We start from the raw sequence: 9,637 nt of genomic DNA on the forward strand, positions 1-9,637 counted from the left end.
TTATTGGAGAAAAGGCCGACTTCGACATCAGGATCGACAGAGCATACAGGGTGGGACTGGCACGTAGGGCGCCGGCGCCTCCCCCAGATACCCTAGCCTTTCTCCCAGACTTCCCACTAAAAGAGCAGATCCTAGGGGAGGCACGGCGGAAACAGCCCATCCAATACCTGGGAAAGCCGGTGGCTTTATTTCAGGACTTATCAGCTATCACCCTTCAGAAAAAAAAGGCATTTAAAGTGGCTACGGACATTTTGCGGGGCAAGGGGGTCCCTTGTTCCTGGGGGCACCCCTTTCGACTCATCTTCAAATGGAATGGCACCCTTCAGCAGCTGCATTCGCTTCAGGACACCAGCGCTCTGCTGGGAATTGCACAGACGAAGGAGCCTCCCTCATCGGAGCCGTCCCAACAACTCGCCCGAGGGGAATGTCAGCGGATTTGGCGCAGGCTTTCTGAAAACAAAGACTTGAAGCCCAGCTCACACACTATTGCTCAGGAGAGGGCCCTTGCTATCCAAGAAGTTGCTAAAGACACATCGCCGTCGGAGAACGAAGATTGAGAATGGGAGGGCCCTTTCGCATTAATGCGTAGCTGGTTCCGGGGGGAGGCAGGCGGGGGGCCGTACAGGTCGCCACAACTGTCCGTTCCACTAATAAACTTCACCGTGGGCCTGTGGCACAGACAATCAGGCCTGGGACCATGATCAAGGGTTTGTGTGTTGGGGGTTTCCAGTTGGGGTTAGTGAGGGGGGCTGGGGCGTTGGGTAGGGAAGGGGGAGGGGCCGGGGCCGGTGGGGGGGGGGAGACAGTTGGGGCAGGGAGAGGGGGTTGATGGGGGGGGTGGGAACCGGTGTTTCATTCGGGAGGGGCTTTTGTCAGGACATCTGGTGGGGACTGGGGACTTCGGGACTGTGCTGTCTTACCACACTCTGCTTCTAGGATGGATCCTACCGTGAAGATAGTTACCCTTAACGTGAAGGGACTTAATCCCATAAAGCATAGAGCTATTCTGTCCTACCTCGAAAATTCTGGGGCTTCCATCTGTCTCATTCAGGAAACACTTGCTGTCTAAGGACTGGCATATGATGCGATCCCGTGCCTTCCCTCACCAATACTACTCCTCTAACATGGATTAGAAAGGGGGGGTCGCCATACTGGTAGCTCGACATTTTCGGGGCTCGGTGGGGGACAAAGTGGCGGAGATCAGGGGCAGACTGCTAGCACATACTTTCACAGCGGGAGGTGTGTCCTTAGTTGTGGGGTCTCTCAGGAATCCTTTTTTAAGGGTGCAGTGTCGGATGTCTTCCTGAATAAGGTAAGCATATTCTCATTGGTGGGGACCTCAATCTTGTTATGGAAGCGGATCAGGATAGATCAGGTCACCGATTTGGCGCGACAGGGGCACTGTCACCTGAGGGGAGGGCTTGGCTGGGCCGGAGAGGGCTTCTGGGTGCTTGGCGAGAGGCCCACCCCAAGAGTACACAATATACATTCTACTCACACGTACACCACACGTATGCCAGGTTAGAACACCTTCTTTGCTCCTCGGAACTCTACCCGTTGGTGGACGAGGTGGAAATCGTCCCTGCCCCACTTTAGGATCACAATGCTGTGACACTCTCCCTGTCTGTCCCTCGCACACGCACAACTTGGGACAAATGGAGGTTAAGAGAATCCCTACTTCACAGGGTAGTGGTACATCAACAGCTTAGTAAAGAATATGCTACTTACCAGTATGCATCTGTTCTTGGCATAGAGGGCTGCAGAGTGGTACATTATGAATAGATCGCCATCTGGTTTTGGGCTCGAATGATTGCACTTGTTTTTCTCTTGGAGAAGTCTTTTGTAGTCATGAGGCTGGTGACTCCTCCCTTGGGGGATAGTGCGCATGGGCATCGGCCCCATCCTTACATTGTTTTGCCATAGTAGGGTTAGATGGAGTAGTGTGATAGAATACAGAAAGAGATGCCCATGTAAGTGTATCTAAATAAGATAATGTTGGAACTGAGACAGGTTTCCAGGGAGGCAGGGAGGGCATGTACCACTCTGCAGCCCTCTATGCCAAGAACAGATGCATACTGGTAAGTAGCATATTCCGTTCGAGGTATATGGGCTGCAGATGGCACATTATGAATAGATTACACAGCAGTTACCTCCCTAGCGGTGTCTGTTGCAACAGTTTGAAATAAAGTTTTCAGTACAGCCTGGCCCACATTTGCTTGTTGTCTTGCCTGAACGTCAACACAGTAGTGTTTTGTGAAGGTATGCGGTGTAGACCAAGTTGCTGCCTTGCATATGTCATCTAGGGGAATGTTCCCTAAGAATGCCATAGATGCCCCTAGTTTGCGTGTAAAATGAGCTCTAGGGGGAACAGTTAGTGTTCTTTTTGCCTTTATGTAACATATCTGTATACATTTAACAATCCACCTGGCAATACCTGCTTTAGATATAGGGTTGCCTTTATGTGTTGGGGAAAACGCTACAAATAGTTGTTTAGTCTTTCTGAAAGTTTGTGTTCTTTCTATGTAATATAATATTGCCCTTTTGACATCTAGTGTATGTAGGGCCCTTTCTGCTACCGTCTGTGGCTTTGGAAAAAAGACTGGTAGTTCCACTGGCTGATTGATGTGGAATGCTGAAATTACTTTAGGCAAGAACTTTGGGTTTGTTTTAAGAACCACTTTATTCTGGTGTAACTGTAGAAATGGTTCTTGTATTTTTATTGCCTATAACTCACTCACTCTCCTGAGGGCGGTAATGGCTATAAGGAAAGCCACCTTCCATGTAAGAAATTGCATTTCACACCTATGCATAGGTTCAAAAGGTGGTCCCATTAGTCTGGTGAGTACTATGTTGAGGTTCCAGACTGGAGAAGGTGGTAGTCTTGGTGGAATAACTCTTTTGAGGCCTTCCATGAAAGCCTTGATTGCGGGTACCCTAAACAGGGATAAATGTCGCCTGTTTTGTAGGTATGCTGCTATAGCTGCAAGATGTACTCTAATGGAGGTATAAGCAAGGTTACATTGCTGTAAGTGTAGTAAGTAGCAAATAATATTTTGTGTAGATGCGTCCAGAGGGTTGATGTTGTTACTGTTACAGTATACAGCAAACATTTTCCACTTTGCTGCATAGCAGGCTGTGGTGGTGGGACGTCTTGCTTGTTTAATATTTCCATACAGTTTGGAGGTAAATTTAAATATCCAAATTCTACGACCTCAGGAGCCAGATCGCTAGGTTCAGTTGTTTGGGATCTGGGTGCATTATTTCTCCATGGTTCTGTGTAAGGTGAATGGGTGAGATTCTTAATTTTTGGTGTGGCACCTGTGAGAGTTGTAGGAGCGTGGTGAACCACGGCTGCCGTGCCCACGTGGGTGCTACCAATATCATGGTCATTGAATGTTGTTGCAGTTTTTGAACCACTAATGGAATTAGTGGGAGAGGGGGTAAAGCGTATGCAAATTTGTTGGACCAATTTATCCATAATGCATTGCCCTGCGACAGGTGGTGTGGGTCCCTGGATTCGAAGCTTTGGCATTTTGCGTTCTGATGAGTGGCAAAGAGATCTATCTCCGGTTGTCCCCATCTTTGGAAGAATGGTTGCAGTATTTGGTTGTGCAGTTCCCATTCGTGTATTTGTTCTGACTCTCTGTTTAGGATGTCTGCTATCTGATTTTGAACTCCTGGAAGGTATTCGGCTAACAGATAGATGTTTTGAGGAATGGCCCATCTACAAATTTCCTGCGCTAGTCTGGATAGTTGTAGAGAGTGTCCCCCCCCTGCTTTTGAATATAATACATTGCTGTCATGTTGTCTGTTCTGACCAGGACTGCTTTGTTGAGAACATGCATTTGAAAAGCTTTTAATGCTAGAAACACTGCTAGTAGTTCTAGATGATTTATGTGCAGTCTTTTGTGCTATACACTCCATCTCCCTTGTACTGTGTATCTCTCCATATGAGCTCCCCATCCGGTGAGCGATGCATCCGCTGTTATTATCACTGTGGAATTGGCTCTAGGAACGACCGCCCTTTGGAAATGTTTGTTGTATTCCACCACTTCAGAGAGCGATGGGTGCCGGCGTCTACCAACACCAGATCTGTAATCTGACCTTGAGCCTGATTCCACTGTGTTGCTAGACATTCTTGAAGCGGACGCATTTGTAGTCAGGCATATGGGATTAACAGAACGCAAGAGGACATCATCCCTAATAACTGCATTAACACTCGAGCTGGTAATGAGTGTTGCGGTTGAAATCTTTGAATTAGGGTAATCATTGTCTGAATCCTGACTGGATTGGGGTATACTATAGCCTTTTCTGTATTTATAGTAGCCCCTAGATATTGTTGAACTTTGTTTGGTTGCAGGTGGGATTTTGTGTAGTTCACCGTAAACCCTAGCTGGTGCAGCAGTTGAATTGTCTTTTGTGTGTTTTGAAGACATTCTTCTTGTGACGTGGCCTTTATTAGCCAGTCGTCCAAGTAAGGGAAGACATGTATGTGCTGTCTTCTTATGAGTGCTGCAACCACTGCTAGGCATTTTGTGAACACCCTTGGTGATGTTGTGACTCCAAACGGAAGGACTTTGAATTGAGAATGTTGTCCTTCTATTACAAATCTGACGTATTTTCTGTGAGCTTTGTGAATTGGGATATGAAAGTAGGTGTCTTTTAGATCCAGTGTAGAAAGAAAGTCCCCTTTCTTCAGTAAAGGAAGTACTTGTTGGAGCGTGACCATGTGGAAATGTTCCGAATTTATGTATGCATTGAGAGGTCTGAGGTCCAGTATAGGCCTTAGAGATCCGTCTTTTTGGGGAATTAGGAAGTATAGAGAGTATATTCCTGTTCCTTGTTGATGTTGTGGAACCTCCTCTATCGCGTTTTTTTGTAGCAGCGATAGTACCTCCTGTTTTATGATCTTGACTCATAGGACACTGTCTGGGGGGGATTTTTGGTGGGGTAGCAGTGAGTTCTAGGCAATAACCATGTTGGATAATTTGTCTCACCCACCTGTCTGATGTGATGTTTCCCAGACAGGCAGGAACTGTGATAGGCGTCCCCCGACCGGTGTTGCATGGTCTGGGGGAGAGCTGTATGAAGTCACTGTTTTGGGGTAGGAGAGTTGCGGTTGTTGTTGTTTCCGCGACCTCTACCCTTGTTGTTGTTACCTCTGTAACTGCCTCTTTAATTACCTTTAGGTGATGTTGGTGTAAAAGAGGTTGATTGCTGGGTTGTGCCTGTATTTTTTGATCCGCCTCTATAGGTGGATCTACGAAAGGAACCTCTCTGAGATGACTGTTGCAATGCTCCCATTGACTTAGCCGTTTCCGTGTCCTTCTTCATTTTCTCTATCGCCTCATCTGTGCTTGAGCCGAAGAGTGCTTTCCCATCAAAAGGCTGGTTCAATAAAGAAGTCTGTACCTCCTGTTTGAACCCTGAGACCCTAAGCCATGCATGTCTTCTTAACATGATACTGGTGTTTATAGATCTTGCCGCAGTGTCTGCTGCGTCTAAGGCGCACTTAATGGAAGTGTTGGTTATTATCTTCCCTTCTTGTATCAGCTGCTATGCCCTTTTTTGATGTTCCTTAGGGAGATGTATAATGAGTTTCTTTGACTCATCATAATGAGCTCTATCATAGCGTGCAAGTAGCGCTTGAGTATTTGCTATGCGCCAGCTGTTTGCTGCTTGAGATGCTACTCTTTTGCCAGAGGCATCTATTAACAGACTCCTTGTCAGGAGGAGGAGCTTCTCCTGTTGTTAGTGAGTTTGCCCTCTTACGAGCATTTGAGACTACTAACAAATCTAGAGTTATTTGGCCCTCAATAAATACTGGGTCTTTTGGGGCTGCCTTATACTTCTTGTCAACTCTTGGGTTTAACACCCTAGCCCTCACAGGATCTTTAAATATATCTGATGTGTGAGTGAGAGACCTTTAAGCATTGGTAAAGTCCCTGAAGATTTTTGTGCAGCTGGTAGTGTTTCTAAAAGAAAATCTTCTACCTGAGGTTCAGTATGTAAATCTACCTTGTGATATTTTGCTGCCCTATTAATTAATTGTGCAAAACCCGAATTATCAGGTGGGGAGGGTTTTGAGGGATACAGATCAGGGTCATTATCATTATCTGTTACTGCATCATAATCTTCCTATGGGTCTGTGTCCTCTGGGATAGTATTGTTATCATCCCCAGAAAGGTCCCCATCTCCTGTGTCACTTTCTACATCTGTTTGAGGTGTAGATGGGCGTGGTGTAAAAGGTCGAGGGATAGCTGGTAGAGTATGAGGAGGAGGAGAAAAGGGTATGTCCATAGGCTGTGGAGAAAGGGGAGGAGTTGTATTTGTCCCCATTGTTCTCTTCTTAGGAGGAGGAGCTTTCCCTTCCAACGGTTGAGTCTTCCTCCTTTTAGGTGGTTTTGCCACCACCTTCCCAGTTTGTGGATCAATGAACAAAGTCTTTTGTTTTGGATCCATCTCCTGCTCCTGTGTCGGTACCGAAGCCTTTGGGTCCGATAGGTGCTTTTGCTTCTGTGTCTCGGTGTTATGTGTTTTCGGCACCGAGAGTTTGCTCGAGTCTGATTTTTTCGGTGTCGAGGGAGTCTCCGACGTCAAAGCATGTTTCGGTTTCGACATGGAATGTCTCGACTTCGAGCTCTCTTTGGTGTGGAGCTTTGGTGTCGATGTCGACTGTTTCTCGGATCTGACATAGTGAGGGACCGAGTGTTTCGGTTTCGTTGCCGAGCCAGAAGGCGGGGCGTCGGAAACTTTTTTCGGTTGTCTGACCGGGCTCGAAGGCGGGGTCGACACCAATCGGGGGTCGGTTTTTTGGCAAAGGGACGTCGTCACTCACGGTTTGATAAACGTCGACTTCTTCGACATCAGACTCGTCCGTTTCCGACCCCGACCCATCCTCATCTTCTTCCTCCTCGGAGTGTTCAACCTCGAACAGTTCTGGGATTTCATTTGACTCCATCCTCGATATCTCGTGTCTTCGGGCTCGACGGTTTCTAATTGTCGACTTGGAAGAGAAAGCTGCACAGGCTTCACAATCCCTGGATTCATGGTCAGGTGACAAACAGAGGTTGCACACCTCGTGTAGGTCCTTGTGTGGGAATTTAGCACCATACGTTGGACATTTCTTGAATGGAGCCTTTCCATGGACTCCGGGCTGGACTACGTCGAAATAGGCCTCACGGTCCCGTCGACGTAGAGTTAGAAATCTTCAGTGTTGGCGTCGAAGAGCATCGAAATGGGAATGAACTCGCACTCGATAAACAATACTGTTGAATTGGAAAGGGAATACGCGCCGAAATATAACTTTCTCTCGAAGTCGATCCGGAGCGCTTCGATCCTCATCCGAACCCGGTGGCGGAAAAAAACAATCTAAGGATGGAGCTGATGCCCATGCGCACTATCACCCAAGGGAGGAGTCACCAGCCTTGTGACTACAAAACCCTTCTCCAAGAGAAAAACAAGTGCAATCATCCGAGCCCAACACCAGATGGCGATCTATTCATAATGTACCATCTGCAGCCCTCTATGCCTCGAACATGTATCTCTGATTACCTCTCGAGGAATGATCAGCACGACACACCCCTCCCTGCACTGTGGGGGACTCTGAAGGCGGTCGTGCGGGAGGAGCTGATAGTGCTTTCCGCCGCAGAAAATAAGGAGCGAGCGGATCAAAGGGAATTGCTCACGGCCAATGTCACGGAGCTTGAACGGGTTCATAGTCGCACATGGTCCCCCAGGATCTGGCACCAATTGGAAGCTGCTAGGGCACAACTTGCGGGCCTGGACCTGGACTGTGCGGAATTCGTGGCCTTGCGGCTTAAGCACTCCTATTACGTAGGGGGTAACAAAACAGGGCGCCTCCAGGCGAGCAAACTCCGAGCCCGCACCCAACAGGCTAAGATTGCTACCATCAAAAATGCCCAGGGTGTGACGTGGAGACAGACAACTTGATTGCGGACTCCTTTAGGTAATATTATGCGTCCCTTTATAGCAGGGACCAAACCGTTGATAGAGCGGGCGAGGCCTACCTTAGCAAAGCGGCAACCACGGCCCTCAATCCCCCGGGGGCAGCAGCCCTGGATGCGCCTATCAGGATCGAGGAGGTCTTTGGAGCGATCTCTAGACTTAAAACGCTGAAATCTCCGGGACCCGACGGCTTCTCTGCCGGTTTTTATAAATAATTCTGCCCGAACATTGCGCCCATTTTAACTCGCCTCTTTAATTCGTTTTGGTGACCGGGCGCCATCCCACCGGACATGCTAACTTTTCAATGCAAATCTGACAATGTTCTTCAAAGGGAGGAAATTCAGGTTGCAGGTAAAGTACGATCGCGTTTCTTTTGTAACCCAGCACTGGGAGCTTAACTCAAAACAGGTAGGTAATTGCGTTTCAGTATTTCGTATGATTTTTAAAGAATATTTCAAGTTTTCAAAAGTAGACACTTAGAAGAAATTTCATAGAAAAGCAGCCGATGGGTTCCTATGGAGAAAATACAGATTACTAGTAACGCCGCTAGGGATTACTTTTGCGGTTCAGTACTGGGCTGAAAGGTACAGCACTGGCTTCTCCCCTGATCACAGGCAAGTACTTCGGAATTCAGACTTTTGCTGATTTTATGTGAATATTTTCAGGTTTCAAAACTTCACACTTAGTAAATTTTCGAGTCAAAATGAATTAATGTTATCCAATGGCAGGTAAGTAAATTACCTGTTTCCAGGTGAGTACTTGGTTGGTGAAGTTAAGATTCCGGGCATAGACTCAGAGGTCCCCCAGGGTCAGGTGAGTACAGTTAGTTTACTCGCAGCGGCACAGGGGCGGCCGGGTGCAGAGGTAGGTAGGCCCAATGATATCCAATGAGGGACGGGGGGCCTTCGGTTGGTGGCTGCTGGCTAGCAGGCCTCGCGGCTGTGGGAGCTGGGCTCCTGGTCGCTTGCTCAGGGCAAAGGGGGAAGGAGGATAGGAAACAGGGGTCACAGCCAGCGGCACTCGGGCGGCTGGGTGCAGGGTGCTTTTGAGCCGTCGGGCGCTTAATGTTATCCAAAGGGTAAGGTCAACAAGCATTAGAAATGCAATAGGTCTCGCAGCATTAGAGTTAGTGCTTTTAGAATTGTTAATGGGTTTTTTTGTAAATCTTTAGCATGAGGTTGAGGGTGAGTGAGGGTGAGTGTGAGGGTGAGTGAGGGTGAGGGTGTGAGGGTGAGTGAGATGGGTGAGTGTGAGTGAGGGTGAGTGAGGGTGAGTGAGGGTGGGTGAGTGTGAGTGGGGGTGAGTGTGGGTGGGTGAGGGTGAGGGATTGAGGGTGAGGGGTTGAGGGTGAGGGAGGGTGAGGGGTTGAGGGTGAGTGAGGGTGAGGGGTTGAGGGTGAGTGAGGGTGAGGGGTTGAGGGTGAGTGAGGGTGAGGGGTTGAGGGGGGGTGGGGTGAGTGAGGGTGGGTGAGTGTGGGTGAGTGTGGGTGAGTGTGGGTGAGTGTGGGTGAGTGTGGGTGAGTGTGGGTGAGTGTGGGTGAGTGTGAGGGGTTGAGGGTGAGGGGTTTAGGGTGAGGGTGAGTGAAGGTGGGTGAGGGGTTGAGGGTGATTGAGGGTGAGGGGTTGAGGGTGAGTGAGGGTGAGGGGTTGAGGGTGAGTGAAGGTGAGGG

This window comes from Lissotriton vulgaris, chromosome 1_1 (assembly GCF_964263255.1).
Source record: "Lissotriton vulgaris chromosome 1_1, aLisVul1.2, whole genome shotgun sequence".
Classification (NCBI taxonomy): Eukaryota; Metazoa; Chordata; class Amphibia; order Caudata; family Salamandridae; genus Lissotriton; species Lissotriton vulgaris.